Genomic DNA, 19719 nt, shown 5'->3' on the forward strand with positions numbered 1-19719 from the left:
ATTGGAGGATTAGCGATATCTTTATGGACTTTTGGCAGTCCATAAAGAGCTGGAATGGTGGGATTCTGATTATTCAGAAAGGAGAACTCTTCATCACAGATAATCTCGTCATCCTTTGCTTGAATTAAGAGGGTATTGATGCATGTTTAAAGTGATGTCCATTCATGCATATTGGCTGGTTCATAATGGTCTTTGTTCTGTAATAATTGTTGCATCCTATTGATGTAATCTGTGGTGTCCATGACTACAATACCTCCCCCTTTATCTGCTGGTTTGATAGTAAGGTCAGCATTTTGTTGTAAGGCATGAAGTGCTAATGACTCATCTCTACTGAGGTTGTGATTGATCCAATGTTTTTGTTTTAGCAGGTCATCTACGCTCTTATCTACGCTGCGTTCGAAGGCTTCAATATCTCTAGGTACCATGTTGAAACTGGCAGTCCATGAGGATTCGTTTTTGAGACCAGATTTGTTTACGGTGATTTCCCTATCCTTTCCCTCGAAAAAAATGGCCAATCTGATTTTTCTAAAGAAACCTTGAATGTCTCTTTCTAATGAGTATCTGTCCACTGAGGAGGATATTGCAAAACCAAGGCCCTTCTCTAAAAGTGTGATTTCATGATTAGTAAGTTTGTGTTTAGAAAGATTAATTATGGGGGCTTTCTTGGAACCAATCAGTCCCAATGTTTCTGGCTCCTTGTATGAGGACGTCGTAGGAATGGGGGTGCGGAGTTGTAATTTCCGCGACCCCTTCCCCTCCCTCTCGGGGGTCCAAAATTTGGTTGGCGCTGCTCCAAAAAAGAGAGCCCTTCTTGGTTGGAGCCTGATGGGGTTTCCCTATCTTTGGTGTTTCTGCTCTCATTGTGTTGTTCTCCTTCTGAGTCTGAACTACTGTAAGATTGATCAAAAAATCTCACCTTTTTCTTTGGGAAATTTCGTGGTTGGTTTTGCCATTGTTTGCGATGTGGATAATTGTCTCTGGGTCTGTCATAAAAGTCTCTCTGGAGATAAAGATACACGTATTCAACATTGTAGTTTGCAATGTCTTTCCGCAGTTTGTTACTTTTTTTGTTGATTAGATAGTCATTATACCCTGCGATGTCTTTGTCAATTTCATCTAACTTTTGTTTCACATCCAGAAGGGCAGTATTGTCATTAAGTTTGATTTCTAAATCTATTTCTTTACGTTCAATGACTAATACCTCATGGGCAGTTTCGATTATCAGAAGTATCCAATCGCGGCTACATCGATTTGCCACCAATGTCCAGTTCTCAATGAACTTTCTGTTGTTGATAAAAATCCCTGGTTCATTGACCACCTGCAGACCTTTAGGTATAAATCCCTTTCTTACAATATTCCACTAGATACTCAGCGTGTAGTTCAGTGTAGTTGCCACATAATGATACATGGTAAGTAGAAACAAGAGTGAGGTAGAGACTTAAGACGTATCAAAGGTAGAGATATAGTGGACCTCCCTATATCGCTTTCTCTTTTCCTTTCTACTCCAGATACTCCCATTGAGATACTAATCTGATATTGGTGGCTCCTGTTTAACCAGTGTGAATCAGTCACACAATAACGAAAGGTATTGCCTTCCGTTTTGTTAAGACCTTCAGAAAAGACTGCACTAGTGATAATACATTATAGTCTTTATTGATACCCTGGCAATTTTTGTAATATTTTCAGATTGTTTTATCATCAAGACTAGCCAAAAATTTAGGAATTTGGCTTTGTTCCGCTGTACTCCATCCAGAACACCGTCCTAGCGCAACACTAAGATAATCATTGATCTTAGACATTGAGGTAAGCAAGCTCTCATTCTACAGAGAGTATGTCAGAGATATTTCGGCCCCACATAAAGTGGACAAGCCACCTTTGATAAATACAACCCCATTGTCCCCTTTTTCATGATACCAATAATAAATACCTCTCTTGATTCTGATCAAGTGCCCAGTAACTATGCTCCTTTACAATGTTTAAGTCTGAATAAAACATTAACAGAAAAATGTAATGTATAGGGATGTGAAAGTTAGAGTGTATAAAAAATGACGTGTTGTGGAACTGTACAAATAGTAATTGTTTGTTTCCTTAACAGAAACTGTCCTGAAGGAGGTTTTAAATATATTACCGAAACGCCGCGTCGACACCTGTTCCTCATGAACATTTTATGAATTGTTACATACTGTGTTTTTATAATATTATGTACTGTGTATGATTATTATATTGCATTTATTTGTTTTTTTTAAAATGGATTATGAAACTACTGATTAAAAAATATATATGCTATAAACGTACGGATATCTCGTTTTTCCACTATTGCTTCTCCCTTTAGTAAATATGATAATGTTGTTTGTACCAATATGACACTGTGATTTGGGGTATACTGGGCGTTACTAGTAGCTTGCACCTATTGGCACCGTGCATTCAGAGGTTGTTTTTTGTGAGATTGGTATCACTGATAAAGGACAGGCAATTTATGGGTAGTTGTGATAACTGGATACCATTTGTTGTGGCTCCCCGTAGGACCTCCTGTTATTTTTTCAAACATACATGTAAGACCACACCAAGAGTAAACAGGCTTTTGTATGTCCTCAGCAGTAACTACAGAGCGGGAGCCTTCATGCTTCCGCTTCAATACTCACCTCTTCTCCCCAGCTGGCCATCTGCTAATAACCAAATACTGGAACCAATCCAACACCTGACAGCCAGCTGGTGTAGCCAAGTTGGCAGCTGCATAGCGTGTGAGCGAACATTTTCAAAGCATTCCCACTGCATTTGGGACTCTCTAATAACCGTTCAGCGGGAGAATTGTCACACTTTTTCATACAAGTTGACAATGAGCTGCACAGTGCACCACTGGACACACACTACTTGTACACCATTCTTGTGCCGAATGGCGTGGCTCATTTGCTACACTTTGCATAACACTTGGATTTTTACAGCCCCTACACTTCAATGCAGGGCTCCGTGAGGGCTTGATGGACTGGCGCTGTCAGTTCTCATTCACAAAATTAAGTTGAATTGAGGTTTTCAACCCTCAAATGGGTTCTTTGAAATGTACAGAGATGTCTCCACAGAAAGTAATTCTAAGTCAAAAGACATTCCATTCAGTCAGTTGCAGTTTGAACACCAGCAGGCTACTTTATTGGCAAATAAATGAATGAGTAATTAAATAAAAACAATAAATACATCTCCATCAGCTTCACAGGTCTTGCCCAATAATTTTAGTTCAATCTAATAATTTAAGTTACAGGTCCTGCATGTATGATGATATTGGCATAGCCAATAGGTTTCCCCTTTGGGACCTTATAAGTGTTTAGCCATGCAACAGTTGATGTTGTTGTACTAAGGATATTGTGCTGAATAACTAAGGTCCCAAAAGCGAGACCTATTGGCTATGCCAACGCTTGTTATATATTGGTCTGACTATGGCTTCTTTCCAACTTTCCGTGAAAAACCCCAGAAGTTAAGACATTTTGGAAGAGGACATTAAAAAACTAGCACACCAATCCACATTATATTTTAATATAATTGGTGGTAGATTGTCTGGCCCTGCTGATTTAGTTAGTTTTAGGTATTTTATGGTTTCTTTTATCCTTTGGAAAGAGAAATGCACCTCTATTTCTTCCCCAACCGTAATCCATTTTTCAAGATTCTCATCTAACCTGTCGCTATTATACAGATTGCTTAAATAATGAATCCAATCATCTTCTTCCACTAAGCATCGCATTTCCCCTTGCACATTCTCCTCCCACACCTATTGCCAGAATGATCTTATGTTATTTGTGACTGTCACTTCAAAACATTGTTTACCAATTTTAGTCCTATATTTTGATTTGCCTTCAACTTATTTTTATGCTCAAGTTTTGTTAAGCGGAGACACTCCATTGTTACCTTATCCTGTTTTTTTTTTTTTATATAAACACTCTTTCCCATTTCCATACCCTCAATTTTAGCTTCCTACACTCATTATTAAACCAACCATTTCTCCCTCCCTCAAACACTAGACCTTTTCGTAACCACCTTTCTTGATCGCAGATCTTGATTTTGGTTGTACCCTTTAACAGTTTACCACCTGCTCAATTACCTAATCATACCTTATTAGGACACTCTCGCTTTCTTCTGGTTTACTGAGAGACGCATAGTCTATCATCAGCTCATTAACCAATTTCAAACTTTCCTCTGTTAAATGGGTGGTTATGCATCGAGGGTGTTCTATCTGCAGAGGGATCACTCTCGCCTCTTTTCGGCCCTTGTTCTAGCCTGAGTAAAATGTGTAAGGGCCAATGATAACTGCCTTCACATTGCAGCACATCCAACCCTTCTACTTCAGTAAAGTCCCAAGCATTTATGAAGGTGTAGTCGATTGGGCAGCTCTGGTTGTCAATCCGAAAAGTCTCTGGTGTGTCAGTCAGTATCTATGCGTTCATTGGCACAGAATAGCCCTATAGATCCTAGGAATTTTGCTAGGGATTCAGCTTGTGCACCCATGCCATTGTTAATAGATCTGTATACAATTTATCGCTAAAAGAGAGATCCAATTTATGGTTAAAATCCCTTGAATCATTATTAACTGTGATGCATTTGCTGTACAGATTAGCTCCAGATCTTCCTCGGACAGTCCCAGATGCCCTTCATAATCTGTTATAGCCCCTGGCTGTATGTATATATATTGACCACAATTATTTGTCTTCTTGCCCGGGGGCCACTATATAGTTCTATCTGGCTAGCTAATAGGCAGACTTTTCACTTTTAGCCTAGTTACTATATTGGCTACTTTTGATGATACTAAAGTAATAAATCCCCCCCCCCCCGAGCGGCGTCCTAGGTTTGTGCGCACTGCCATTTAAGTAAGCATTAAAATAAAATCTATTGGGTCAGGTGCCTCGTACAGCCAAGACTCCTGGAAGAACATTATTTCATAGCTTCCCAACATCTCTGAGGGTATCTTGGGGAAAATGCCTCTTATATCCCCCTATATTCCACATCAGTATCCTAAGGCTGTGCAAGTACACCATGTCCTAATCCAGATTACTCAACTCTCCCATTATATTATCATCACAAATTGCTATTGTGTCAGATAGGGATTCAAATTGAAGCTCAATAATGGACCTTTTACAGCATTTGCTATGGTTACTTGTAGACCAGATCTGTGACTGGGGGTGAGTGTCCGAAAAGTTTCAGCGCTCTGTCCATTATCTCCTTGTGTTTGCTTTGTTCACCCTAAGTTGGCAGGGTATGCCCAGACGTGGGTCCCTTGCTCACTTTGCCTCTGGATTCAAGCTAGCCTGGCTGATGAAGGGTGTTACCCAGAACCGGTCCCAGGATGCTCGTTTCCAGTTCAGGGAATACCTGGCTTGGCAGTTCGGCTGGACTGTTTCCATGAGGCACAGGGTCAAGACTGACTTGCATATAGCTGGGTCTGAACTGAGGTAGCGAAGTGAGCTAAAGAATGATTATGGATTCAACCCAGATCTGTGACATGGAGTGAGTGTCTGAAAAGTTTCAGCGCTCCGTCCATCATCTCCTTGTGTTTACTTTTAGACCTCCCCTGATTCTATCAATGTATACTTTAATGCTGATCCTCCGGTATGCCATACTGCATTTGATCAGGGTGTAGTCCTGCATGGTAGTTGAGAGCCCCAAGGTTCCTGGGGTTACTCATCTCTATAACCAATTCACCAACTTGCACGAGTCTTATAACCCTTCTTTTCCAGTTCTTCCTCAGCCCTTACCACCATCTGCTTTACACATTAAGAATAGAAGGAATTTTGTCACCTCATTTCCTTCCAAATTTGTTGTAAAGCCCATTTGCCTTATATCGTCGGATGTAGCCTCACCCAGGGTAGAATATTTAACCAGTATTTATAATAGGTGTGAACGATTCAGGGGCTTTAACCTCCTCGGACGCTTTCTACCTAGCCTACTCCCCCATGGTTCCATAAATACCCATAGACTATCCCTTTTATTATACTTTCCTTTACTGCTCCTGTCTGTAGGTACTCTATCTAGCCTTAGGCATTCTCTTTTCCCAGGTTGATCTGTTGAGAGCTCACCCCTTTACATTATACCAGGCAGCTCACCATTCGCCCTGCTGCCCACTGTTTTGAGGCCCAGTCTTTCCTTTTTTACTCTCGTCTTCAGAGTTGTGTACTTCTGAGCAAGACGGTATTCTCCTCATGGCTTACTACGCCTAATCTATTCAAATTCCCCCTAGTTACCGGTTTATTTCCTGTTCCATTTATCGGTCGTCTCTCTAGTTCTTGGGCCACACCCTGGCCTTACCTCCAACTTTGTTTTAGACACCCTTTCTTTTTCAACATCTTCTGCTTTTTCCCTCTTGTCTTGTAATGAAGTAGATACACATCTTTGTTCTCCAGCACTTCCCTCTCTTTATTACCAGCATTGGACACTTAAATATATATACCATAGGGGAATTTTCGGGCTGTGCGTGTTAACCCTCATCAATAGAGATAACACATTTACCTCCTGATCTCTCTCCTTTATTACTGGTCGTACTAGAGTAGGCATACAATTGTTAATTTGTTTTAGCTCCTCCGCAATCTTCTTTAATAGGGTTTTTTGGGTTTGCCCCTGGCCATTATTCTAAACGAGGGCTTCTAATATTGCTTGAAGGGTTTTTTGCATTAAAACATCACCTCTAGTAATGACGAGGCAGAGGTTGCTGTCATGTCGAACGCCAAAGAGGACTGAGTGGTATCGGGGGGGATAAGGCCTTGCTGAGGGGTACCCTTGCCAGCGACTCCTAGCAAATCATTTTGTCCACTCCCCGTTCCTTCCCTTCCTTGCTTGCTTGCTTGCTTGCTTAGTCACTGCTTGTTGCAGGACTTCTCTGTCTTCTGTGGGGCTATCAGTTCCACTATGGGAGAGGCAGGGTGACGATGATAACTTAGGTTCAAATAAAAACAACTCCCCTCCATTGATACCCCCTTCATCCCCAATACTTGGGCCGAATTTGATACTGTTTCAAGAATAAGAGTCACTTGTTTACACTCATTACATTCTTTTCACCATTTCCAGTCATTACCTTGAAGACTTTCCAGCAGCAAAGGGTGTTCACAGGAGTCGGGCTTCCTTTTAAAATATTTTCCGAAAAATTATTTTATAAATTGTCCCAGGGGTGTTCCACTTACTTCTTCGGCATGGTGTACCTAAATATCTAGCATACTAGGAGTCGAATTCTATTGTAGGGCATCAATAATAATACGCTCTACTGATTTACAATGCTGGTCCTTTTTATGCTTGTACTTTTTTAGTACAGCATTTTTCTGTAGAGCATCTTTCGGTCCCTTGTTAGCCCCACGTGTTTTCCCTTTGTAACCTAAGGGGCAGTTACTCCAAGATAGTCCATCTCGTAATGAACAGAAACCAAGAATGAACTAAAACAAACCTACACGAAGGGATGCAAGAAGTAGCCGAGTGGATGAAGAACAGCCGTTTAAAACTGAATTTAGACAAAACGGAAGTCCTCATCTTAGGATCATCCCCCTCCGCTTGGGACGACTCATGGTGGCCACCGGCCCTGGGCATCGCACCCAAACCAACGGACCACGCACGTAACCTGGGCTTCTTCCTGGACTCCTCCCTCTCGATGACCAGACAAGTCAACGCCATCTCATCTTCATGCTTTAACATCCTACGTATGCTCAAAAAAATCTTCCGCTGGATCCCCACCGAAACAAGAAAGACGGTCACCCAAGCACTTGTCACAAGCCGACTGGACTACGGAAACACCCTTTACGCCGGAACAACAGTCAAATTACAGAAAAAAACTCCAACGCATTCAGAACGCCTCAGCCAGACTTATCCTAAACACCCCCCGCCAAGCTCACATATCCGGTCACCCGAGAGACCTCCACTGGCTCCCCGTCAACAAGAGAATAACGTTCAGTCTACTCACCCACGCACACAAAGCCCTCTACGACCTAGGACCCAAATACCTCAACACGCGCCTGACCTTCTACACCCCCACCCGCCAACTACGATCGTCCAATCAAGCCCTCGCCGCGATTCCACGCATCCAAAGATCCACCATGGGAGGAAGATCCTTCTCCTACTTAGCAGCCAAGACCTGGAACTCTCTCCCCACCCACCTCCGCCTTACACAGAACCACCTCTCCTTCAGAAAACAACTCAAAACTTGGATATTCGATAAGTAACGCTTCCCCCCCCTCCCTCAAGTGCCTTGAGACCCTCTGAGTGAGTAGTGCGCTATACAAATTCTAACTTGACTTGACGTGAATGAGCAATACACAGTCCTTTACATTTAGTTTTTATCTTGACACATTTTCTGTGTAAAGAAAGGTCACATTTTAGGCTCTGTCTTCCAGACAGCGTGTGGTTTACTTTTCTTACTCTGACCGCAAAGTGAGAGTATTTATGTGACAATCTTGCTGGGTACTAGGGGTGTGAAAGAAAAGGCTTCAGGGTGTTATTTATTTCTAGCATGAAGTGCGGTGGAAACAAATATTTTAATACAATCAAAACAAATCCATACACTAGGAGAGGCCGATTTCCACACATGATCATTTGTGCTCTGTATAATTTTATCAGTGAAATTGGATTTCAGCAACTGTAATGATCATTTCAATTGAAAATGTATTGTCTGTAATGACAGTGCGCTACCACACCACGCATACTTTACTCAACACCCCTCCAATATACTCCACTCTATGCCCTTCCACTTTCCTCCAACACTTCACTCCAGGCCACTCAACAACACTATTCCACTCCAATCTATGACACTCCACACCACTGCAATAAACCTCACTCCACGCCCCTTCCCTCTATGCTACTAACTTTTAGCATTGCGGACATGGCTAAAACAAATTGGCAAAGCCAACAGCTGTCACACATGCGAGAGCTATTAGCTTTGCCGATGCTGATTATCAATTTGGATTCGTTTTTGTTTCACCTTTCCTCTAGTTGTCGCAAGTAATGTACAGCTTATCGCCGACTAGTGGGGCTGCGTACACCTCTGTTACTACTGTTTCTTGTGGGACACCCCCGCGCCGCACGGCCGCCAGCTGCTGCGTGTGCCCCCCTAGCTGCTCCTAGCTGCCTCGCTGCCTCGCTGCCGACTGACCCTGCTGCCGTCAGTTTGCCTTCCTTTGCCACGCGCTTGTGCTTGTTTTTATTTTTCAAATCCCTCCCCCGTGTTCAGCCTGTTTTTGCCAATCACTTGTGCCTGTATTCTTCTCTTAGGCTTTTTTCTCCGTGTTTAGCTATTTTGTCAATCACTTGTGCCTGTATTCTTCTCTTAGGCTTTTTTCTCCGTGTTCAGCTGTTTTGTCAATCACTTGTGCCTGTATTTAAGCGTTTTTCCCCGTTTTAGCCTGTTTTTACATTCCTGTCTGCTTGTCCAGATTCTCTATCCTCTACCCGTGTTAGCGCTCGGTTTCCCGCCTCCCTCGCCGCCCCCGCTTCCCGCCACTACCACCGACCCCGCCCCTTTTCCCTTCTGTTCCCTCCCCGCTCCCGCCTCCCAGCTGCTCCGCCCACCCGCGCACTTCGCCTTATATGGCGACCGTGCGAACGCGCAGCGTTGACGCGCAGCGGGCGCGCCGATTGTGCGCCGAAGGCGCGCCAAAGGTAAGCCCGTCTGCGCCCGTCCGCGACCGGATCGCGACCAGCGCCAGGACCCCTGGCCCCCACCGACGGAAGCCGACCCGACGAAACTACAGCGCCGCCGACCTCATCGCACTCAACACCGGCCACATCCCAGGATGTCACCGAGCCGCCCCGAAGCACACCCACGGACCCTTCAGCTGCCTCGCCTGCAAGTTCACCTGCATCCGGACCTTCCCTGCACCCGCCAAGCCGAACTCCAGCAGCACCCACCTCAAGTGTATCCTGCTCAACACCCGCTCCGTCCACAGACACGCCGTAGAACTCTGGAACCTGCTCGACACCACCGCCCCCGACGTTGCCTTCATCACCGAGACCTGGATGAACGCCTCCTCAGCCCCTGACATCGCCATCGCCATCCCAGAGGGCTACAAGATCACCCGGAGGGACCGCGACAACCAGACCGGAGGAGGCATCGCCATCATCCACAGAGACACCATCCGCATCAGTACCAACACCGATGACACCCTCACCACCGCTGAACACCTGCACTTCCAGATCCACACCAACCCGAAGACCACCCTCAGAGGCACCCTGATCTACCGACCCCCGGGACCACGCACACGATTCAGCGAGGACATCGCCGACTTCGTCAGCCCGCACGCTCTCCCCTCCGCCGACTACATCCTCCTGGGGGACCTCAACTTCCACCTGGAGAACAACAACGACCGCAACACCATCACCCTGCTCGACAACCTCGACAACCTCGGACTCAAGCAACTGGTGACCACCCCCACCCACCTCGCCGGACACACACTCGACGCCGTCTTCTCATCCAGCAAAGACGTCACCTTCAGCCACGCAACAGGACTCCACTGGACGGACCACAGCTGCGTCCACTTCACCTTCAGAAGAACGACGATCCACCACCTCCAGCAACAGGTTGCTCGAAGAAGCTGGAACAAGATCACAGCCGACCAGCTCACCGCCTCCCTGAGCCAGCACCCTCCCGCCAACTCAGCGAACCCCAGCCAGGCCGCCGACAACCTCACGAAGTGGATCAGCAACTGCGCGGACGAACTCGCCCCTCTGAGGACCCCGCCCAGCAGATCCTGCAGCAGAAAAACACCATGGTTCACCGACGAACTCAAGTGCTCCAAGAAGAACTGTCGAGCCCTCGAGAAAGCCTGGAGAAGGGAACCAACGACGGACAACATGACCACCCTCAAGCTCGCCACCCGGAAACACCACCAACTGATCCGCGCCACCAAGAAAAATGAATACAAGGACCGGCTGGACAACAACGCACACAACTGCAAGGAACTCTTCAACATCGTGAAAGAGCTCTCCAACCCCAGCGCCGGAAACAACGACATCACCCCGTCGCAAGACCTCTGCAACTCCCTCGCGTCCTACTTCCACAACAAGATCACGGACATACACAACAGCTTCAACAACCAACCAACGCAAGCCACAACCGCAACGACGCCACCCACCACCACCCTCCGCACCTGGACCCCGATCAGCACCGAAGACACCATCCGCACCATGAACTCCATCCATTCCGGATCTCCGACTGACCCCTGCCCTCACCACGTCTTCAACAAAGCCGACGCTGTCCTCGCACCCCACCTGCGGGACATCATCAACACCTCCTTCGACTCCGCCACCTTCCCTGAGAGCTGGAAGCACGCCGAACTCAGCGCTCTCCTCAAGAAACCCACAGCAGACCCCACCGACCTCAAGAACTACCGTCCCATCTCGCTCCTCCCGTTCCCGGCCAAAGTCATCGAGAAGACCGTCAACAAACAGCTGGCCGCCTTCCTCGAGACGAATGGATCCCTCGACCCATCACAGTCCGGCTTCCGAGCGAACCACAGCACCGAGACCGCCCTCATCGCCGCCACCGACGACCTTCGAACTCTGATGGACAACGGAGAAACAGCTGCCCTCATCCTCCTGGACCTCTCCGCGGCTTTCGACACTGTCTGCCACCGCACCCTAGTACAGCGCCTCAGCAACATCGGAATCCAGGAGAAGGCACTGGACTGGATCACCTCCTTCCTCGACGGAAGAACACAAAGAGTCCGCCTACCACCGTACAAGTCAGAGGCCACCAAAGTCATCTGCGGCGTACCCCAAGGATCCTCGCTGAGCCCAACCCTCTTCAACATCTACATGAGCCCCCTCGCGGCCATCGCACGCCAACACAACCTGAACATCATCTCCTACGCCGACGACACCCAGCTGATCCTCTCCCTGACCAACGACCCCGCCACCGCCAGAGCCAACCTGCACGAAGGGATGAGAGACGTAGCCGAATGGATGACGACCAGCCGCCTGAAACTGAACTCAGACAAGACGGAGGTCCTCATCCTGGGCTCCACGCCCTCCGCCTGGGACGACTCCTGGTGGCCCCCCGCCCTGGGCACCGCACCCAAACCAACAGACCACGCACGCAACCTGGGCTTCATCCTGGACTCCTCCCTCTCCATGACCAGACAAGTCAACGCCGTCTCCTCGTCATGCTTCAACATCCTGCGCATGCTACGTAAGATCTTCCGGTGGATCCCCACCGAGACGAGGAAGACGGTCACCCAAGCCCTCGTCACCAGCCGACTGGACTACGGCAACGCCCTCTACGCCGGAACCACTGCCAAACTCCAGAAGAGACTCCAGCGGATCCAGAACGCCTCGGCGAGACTCATCCTCGACATCCCCCGACGCAGCCACATCTCCGGACACCTGAGAGACCTGCACTGGCTCCCGGTCAACAAGAGAATCACCTTCCGGCTCCTCACCCACGCGCACAAAGCCCTACACGACCAAGGCCCGAGCTACCTCAACAACCGGATCAACTTCTACACTCCCAAGCGCCTCCTCAGATCAACCAACCACGCCCTCGCCGCCGTCCCCCGCATCCGAAGAGCGACAACAGGAGGAAGATCCTTCTCCTACCTGGCCGCCAAGACCTGGAACTCACTTCCGACCAATCTGCGCCTGACCCAAGACCACCTCTCCTTCAGGAAGAAGCTCAAGACCTGGCTGTTCGAGCAGTAGCGGCACCCCCCCCCCTCCCAGCGCCTTGAGACCCTACGGGTGAGTAGTGCGCTCTACAAATGACCTGATTGATTGATTGATTGATTTCTGAAGTAACTGAATCCTTAACCTCTATGTTTTCTTTTCTACTTTATTGGTGAATAAAAATGTAAGGAAGAAATAGGATTTTTCTCAATATGTTAACACGTAACTCTTCATTGCTGATACTTGTCCCTGAAATAGGACGTTCTCCTTCTATTAGAACATGGCTACGTACGATGCCCCCCACCAAATGTTCTCTTCTATTGCGGTTCTGTTACTTTGTGCAATGTCTCCCACTCGTCACTACACATGGCCTTCCCACGAGTCTAAGTGAGAGAAGGAAGATAACAGCAAATTCAGAGAGAGACTACCAACAGCTGGAAGCGAGATCATCATCTTCAATCAAGATAGTTTTGCATCGACAAAGCTCTCCCAAAAAAAATAACTTTTCGAGCAATACAGATACAACATGACTGCTATGTAAACTGTACCCAGCAAGTGAGTTGTGTGGAAGCACATTGCATAACCAGTGGTAGAACTGCATATCAGGCTCTCACTGAGTTGCAATTTCTCCTTTTTAGCTAGTTTAGCAAAAGTTAAACAATTGTTCAGTTCTTAACAAACCATCAAAATGTAAACACCACAAGAGGAGGCAACGGGGAAGGCTAAACATGGTCCCTCGAAATTCCCAGCATGGTAATTTTTAGTTATAGTAAGAGACCAATAACAATCAACGAGAGTGCAACATACATTAAATATAAGAAAAACATTAAAAACCAGTGAGTGGAATTATTTTAACAAATGTTATTTCAGGGGATAAAAATGCATAGCTCTGCAAAATGAAGAAACACGTGTCCATTGTTTCCTATGCAATTCAATGGGATACTACTGGAAACTAACAGTTAAGAACCCGAGAGAACTTGTAAACAACTAAAATCAAAGGCAGCATCCCTAGATGTAGTGAAAGTCGAGTTCAGGGTAGGCCAGCCCCATCCCTCAGATTGTACATGGATGCATTCTATCACGTTAGCTTTTCTGTGAAATTACAGACAGGGATCAAGCATGTATGTGTGCCAAAATTAGCAATAATTCTTAACACAGCCAGCTGAAACTGTGAGGCATATCCCCTCTGAATAGAGGCACAAAGCTGTATCGTTAGTGAGGTGTAAGCATAACTCCAGTGGCACATCCAACTTGGAACACGTCTGAGAAAACAGCTCCAACTAAAGGACACTCACTTCAAAAACAAAGTGACTTGCCTCTGAGCCACTTGGCAGTTATGTGAGCGAGTGGCAGGTCAGGAAGATAAGAAGCTGACTAACCAGTGGGTGCCTGGGGATGGCACATCTCAGACCATGTCATCACACCCACAATATCAGGAATGTCATCTTTATTTACGCAAAACAGCAAGACAACACCAGCCATTATGCTGTCACGTGAAAGCTCGAGGTGATCAATAAACAATGTCTTGATGACAGGAAGCGAGGTGGCCACGTTCGCCCAGACTCGTCTGAACGGAGCTGTGGGAAGTGCAGTAAAGGCTGGCAGAGCTCCGCCCCCGCGGGTAGATGCATGCGGAGCCCGGGCACACAGGCTGGGAGAGAAGCACACTTACCGGGCTCCAGGAGGACACACACGGAGCAGGCCCAGCGTGGGGGTCGCAAGCGAGGGGGTGGCCAGGCGGGAACCACAGGGGTCGACGGAGCCTTGCACTCGCCAGGGGGGCTCCGCGGTGACGGCTCAGGGAGGGGCCTAGGTTGGGAAGCCCCAGTGCTCGGTACCAGCGGGAGGGGGAGGGTGGGGGCCGCAGGAGGTGACGCGCGCACGAAGCTGGTACAGGCCGGGTGACAGTAGGCGGCGGAGCGCGCCACAAAAAGCTGCTGCGAGGTAAACGCGGCGTCCAGTCAGACTGAGCCCGCCTGGGGAAGGGTCTCCTCACCGGCGCTGGCGCCACGGGCAGCCCGGGTCCTTCCGCAGCTCCGGGTCTGGGCCCCGGTGTAGTACAACACTTGGTACCCCACGGGATCCGTTTGTTTATCCCCTGCCTGCTGCTCGGCTCTCCTCGGGACTCCTCCCGCGTGAAGAACGATTGGCTCTGTGCGACTCCGTACCGGCTTGCCTCTGACAGCTCTGCGCTGGCCCCGCCTCCCCGCGGAGAGCCGTGCCTCTGCCCGGCCTGGGCCTGGGCAGACTGAAGCAGCGGCGCACCGAGCGGAGCCGGCTGCCTCTCTCTCGAGTGTGTTTGGAAGCGGTTTGATAGTTTTTTTTAGACACGAAGCCAATAGGATGCGACTGAGTAGGTCCTGTTTTGCGTTGAAACAGCTCAATTCTTTCACTAAATTAACAGAGACCATCGTAGTATCCTGGTTGTAGTTATAATATTTTCCCCCGTAGTATCCTGGTTGTAGTTATAATATTTTCCCCCGTAGTATCCTGGTTGTAGTTATAATATTTTCAAATTAAATGTAGTTCGGTTTTCGGCGATTTTGTATTTTGATGTTGGGTAATGTTTATTTGTTTATGATATTCCGGGTTCACGGTGTGCGTGCTCTTTTATTTTCAGATTCTGAAGCGAGGTGGCCAAGTTCCAGGTTTGATAGTTGGAAGGAAAATTACTCTGCGTGCTGGATAGACGCTGCTTTTTTCCAACAGGTTCGTGCTGAAATGCAACCTTTAAATCATCACTTACTGTGGTATCTGTGATGGGAGTCGTGTATATGCGCCCCGGGCCTACCTACTGGATGGGATGGGACATCTACACTGGTATGGGCAATGGAGGGCCTCATGCAACCAACCACTCAGCTTTTATTTACTCGCCTTGGGCCACGCCAGCCCGTGGGCGTGGGTGCCACATATCCAGCAGACACCTGGTGGGGTTGGCCCGGATACTTTCTCATTGACTCCCTGGTCTTCCAGCATTTGCAGCTCTTGTTCTACTAGCGGCCTGAGGTGGAAAGGGATTTTCCGGTGTCGTAAGGCTGTCGGGCCACTGCTGGGTCAATGTGGAGCTTTACTGTGGCCCTCTTGATGCATCCTAGTCATTTAAAAAGGTCCGCGAATTGCCTCAGCAGCTCTTCGGTCTGGTGCGGCCGCACGCTCCTCGCAAATGTCACTAGGCCTAGGTCCTCTGTGGCTGGCTGCTGAGTAGTGTGTCGGCCTCTTGGTCAATTGGTGTTTACGCTGTTAAGTTTAACAGAGGACCCAACTGAGTGCGGTTGGGTCCTCTGTTAAACTTAACAACGTAAACACCAATTTATCATTCACCACTCCCTTCAGGCCAGAGGGAGCAAACTCACGAGCACCCAAATGTTAAAACATTACCTGAAAATTACAGGAACATATTGAAAAGAATTACCAAGGAGTGCCACACAAACCCCATATTTTGAACTCTTGGTCAAGCAAGGATGTGAACTTGGATCGTCACCATCATCTTCCCTCATAGGAGCAGGGGTGAATTACTTCCGTACGCGAAGATCTTTGTTTTACACTGTGTTAGTTCAGGCCTGGGTCTTAGCTTGTTATTGTAGGGTTTGAGGTGGAGGGCCCTAGGCCCGCATGTTAGGAGCAGCAATGACCTGACACATACACCAGATGAGGGTAGTAGGAATGGCCACGAGCACGTGCGCTCGGCCCCTTTTATTGCCAGCGTCATGTGACACCATGACGTCTGTGGTGGGTGGGTGTAAAGTGTAATACAGACACTTGAACACTAGAACGTGTCCATGCTAGGACACTACATCCCTCCCATTTTTTAATTGCAAAGACCCACATTCAGAAATCAACCTGTGGGGAAAATAACATGTATCAGGATGCAGTAAAGTGTTCAGCTTCCGCAGTGTCTTTCAATCCGCCGCTGCTTGGAATCACAGATGGTGTTCAACCTGTTGCGGGTAACATCAGTTCACAGTGGCACCGGTTTGTGGTGCTCGATGGAAACAGTCTGTTGATGACTCTGCGACCAAATTGTCCTCACAGTCCTTCTTTTGCTCACTTCCACGGCGATGGGTGCAGTTAGAGTTCTGGTGGTTCGCCGGGGAATGATGCACGATTTCCGGCCTTGGCCTTAGCTTTATTTGTAGTCTGTGTCCTACTTGGCAAAAGGCAGATCCGTTGCAAGGCATCCCTCTCACTAGGATGACCCCTCTCGTCGGTGTTCCCCTGCCACGGGATATCCTTGAGGTCCTCTTCTCGGATTCGCGCTGGGCTGGATGTGTCCACATCAGTTGTTCCTGCGCCGCCGTCAGTGGGGGTATGGAAGAGACGATGTGTCTCACCTCAGATTCCGCAGCCTCGTCCCAAGGTAGCTGTTGGTTTCTGTCTTTGCTTGCGATGTCTTCGCCCTCCCCGGACCTTTCGGATGGGCGTCGGAGGACCATCTCTCGTCGCGGGGACTGCGTCCCGGAGGCCTCTGCCCCTGGGTCACCACGGCTGGCATGTGTCCAGTGTCCGTGTGACCCCAAAGGTGGATGTCACTAACGGTCTCGCTTGCTCCTCTCCGCAGATCCTGGGTGTGCGGAAACATCGTCTGTCAGCTGGTCTTCTTTGCCACTGGTGTTCTTCCGGCCTCGTGTTCCTCTCACCGTTGTCCTGGCACTTGTCACCTTACTTCTCTTCGGGAGTGAGTGGTCTTCCTGCACTCCTCTCTCTTTCCTTAGTTAGCTCGCTGTGGGGATGTTGCTTCGCACTGACTTCTCCTTCTACTCTTAACGGTGGCAACAGGCCACATGGATATGCTTCCTTCCTTTTCCCGGTGGCAAACGTGCCACTCAGATCTCTCCTTTTCTTCCTTCCTTTTCACGGTGGCAAACGTGCCACTCAGATCTCTCCTTTTCTTCCTTCCTTTTCACGGTGGCAAACGTGCCACTCAGATCTCTCCTTTTCTTCCTTCCTTTTCGCAGTGGCAGACGTGCCACTCAGATCTCTCCTTTCTTCTGCATCGCGACATCACTTGGACCGATCTTGTGTCTTCTCTTCTGACCTGGGTCCTCCATGCAGTGCGCGCACCCTGCATGTGTACCCCTGGTCTTGTCCCCGTCGGGGACACTTTCTCCTTCTTCCTCAGCAGCCAGAGTTGGTGTCGCGAACCTTCTTTTCTTGATGCTTTCTTTTCTTGATGGTTGTTGGTGACGTTCGGGGGTCCATGTTTGTAGACTTGTTCATGGTTGAACGTCCTGGACCGGTTGGTGGTCCACTTCTGCCGATGCCTGGCAGGTTGCTTTCGGTCGTCCTGTCGGACTTTGCGCTACAACAGTTCCTGGGGGACCCGTTGTGGGTCAGCACTTGATGGGCGATCACTCTGTGGATCGGCTCCTGGGAGGCGCCACGGATCTGTCGCGGGTCGGCACTTGATGGGCGATCGTTTTGCGGATCGGCTCCTTGGAGGCGCCATGTCGTGGGGTCGTCCGCGAAGATTGTTCTGCGCGATGGCGCTGCTTGCGGTGGCTGTGCGTCGCCACGTGTCGCGTTGTTTGCGCACTTACTGTTCAGGGTTCTGGGGCGCCTGTTGCGTGACGTTGGGTACTTGCTGCTTTGGCTGTCGTCAGGTACTTGATGCTGTGGACCGTTGGTGGGAGTAGGTGATGCTGCGGTGAGCGCCTGTGGCCACAAGGCGTCGCTGCTCTCTCCGTCTTTTGATCGCGGCAGTAGTTTCCCTGGACGTTCTTTTAGTGGTTGGCAGTCGTTTCCTCCAGACGTCAGTGCTTGGATGTTTTGTGAGGCATTGGTGCCTTTTCCCACGTCGCGTTGGAAGTGGCAGTCGCCGACTCCTTGCTGGTGTGTGTGGGTGTCACGGGCGCTGTTGCGCAGTTACTTGCTGCGTGAGGTTGGATGCTTTCTTGCTGCGGGAGTTTAGACGCTTTCGCTGTCACTTGCGCTGTGGAGAACTTGCTTGCTGCGTGAGTGTTCTTGCGTTGTGCAATGCTTGTTTTAGTTCTTGTGGGGGTAGGTGCACTTTTGCATTTGGCCACTGGGTGGCAGTGTTGCAGGACTTGTTAGCAGCCTGTTTTGTCTTCCCCTGATGTGCACTCTATTGTCACAGTGCACAGGGGGCTGGAGCTGCTGCTGCTGGGAGCCTGTTTCAAACTACCCTCCCGGTGAGTCTCTTTCTTTCTTTTTTTTTTTTTTTGGGGGGCAGAAATGCACATGCGCCTCACAGATGGTTGATGGCTGCAGAGGGGCACATGTGCAGGTTCTTGCCGGGTGCACCGGTACTTTGCTTCAAGCGGTGGGGGCACATGGGAGTGCTTGTGCTAGCAAGGGAGGCACTGCTGGGGGTTTTGCCAGCGATGTGTGGTGTGCTGAGCGGGTAGGCTCCGCTGCAGCCGTTCTTTGGCGGGTGCGTGGCGCCAGTTCCCGGGCACAGAAAACGGCAGTCCAGTCACCTTTCCCTCTGTCCTCCCTGCCCGCGGCGGCGTCTCGCAGTCCTTGCGCGGGCGGGGGGGGGGTAATGCTGATGTTTTCTTCAGGCTGGGAGGGAGCGCGTCGCTCCTGTTACTTCTCCTCGGGCGGGGGCGCTTGAAGCAGGCCGCGGGTAGGCTCCGCCGGCCCTGCTGTTTTAAATGCCGATGGTGCTCCACTCTTCGGTCTCCGCCGCAGCAGCCCTTCCTCACACACGCTGCGCGGCGGAGACGTGCCATTTACCTCGCAGGCCGCGGGTAGGCTCCGCTGGTTCTGCAGTGTCACTCCTCGCGGGGGGGTGCCGTCGGCAGGCCGCGGGTAGGCTCCGCTGGTTCTGCGGTGTCTCTCCTCGCGGGGGGGGGGGGTGCCGTCGGCAGGCCGCGGGTAGGCTCCGCTGGCGCTGCAGAGTCTTTCCTCGGTCGGGATGCCACCGGCAGGCCGCGGGTGGGCTCCGCTTGGTCTTGATCACGTCGCGAGGGGGGTCGGGAGGCGGTTAGCTACTCCGCTCCCTCCCCCTCGTTGTTGACGGGTGTTGCGGGTCCGGCCGCGCTTCCTCACGCCGCCATTAGTCTCTGTGCCCCTGCCGCTTCTAGGCACACACGCGGCGGGGGCGGGGGACGACTCGGGCAGGCCGCGGGTAGGCTCCGCTGGCGC

At 49.5% G+C, this 19719-nt stretch overlaps 1 protein-coding gene and 1 long non-coding RNA gene across 4 annotated transcripts in view; one reads left to right on the forward strand and one right to left on the reverse strand.

Annotated features, from left to right (window-relative positions):
• Positions 1 to 14815, reverse strand: part of ELF2 (E74 like ETS transcription factor 2) — a 578592-nt gene extending 563777 nt beyond the window's left edge. The window contains exon 1 of one of the 3 annotated variants that reach the window (XM_078676779.1): positions 14609 to 14815. The gene's annotated coding sequence lies outside the window, so the exon portion shown is untranslated. Of the gene's footprint in view, positions 1 to 14284; positions 14405 to 14608 lie in introns of those variants that run through there. The other 2 variants (XM_078676782.1, XM_078676781.1) reach the window with 2 other exon arrangements.
• A 44-nt stretch (positions 14816 to 14859) lies between these two features.
• The window catches only part of LOC144818911 (uncharacterized), a 52706-nt gene continuing 47846 nt past the window's right edge, over positions 14860 to 19719 (forward strand). The window contains exons 1-2 of the long non-coding RNA XR_013607174.1: positions 14860 to 14969; positions 15233 to 15321. This is a non-coding gene — a long non-coding RNA (uncharacterized LOC144818911). The remainder of the gene's footprint in view (positions 14970 to 15232; positions 15322 to 19719) is intronic.

The sequence above is a fragment of the Lissotriton helveticus genome, chromosome 2_1, assembly GCF_964261635.1.
Source record: "Lissotriton helveticus chromosome 2_1, aLisHel1.1, whole genome shotgun sequence".
Taxonomy (NCBI): Eukaryota; Metazoa; Chordata; class Amphibia; order Caudata; family Salamandridae; genus Lissotriton; species Lissotriton helveticus.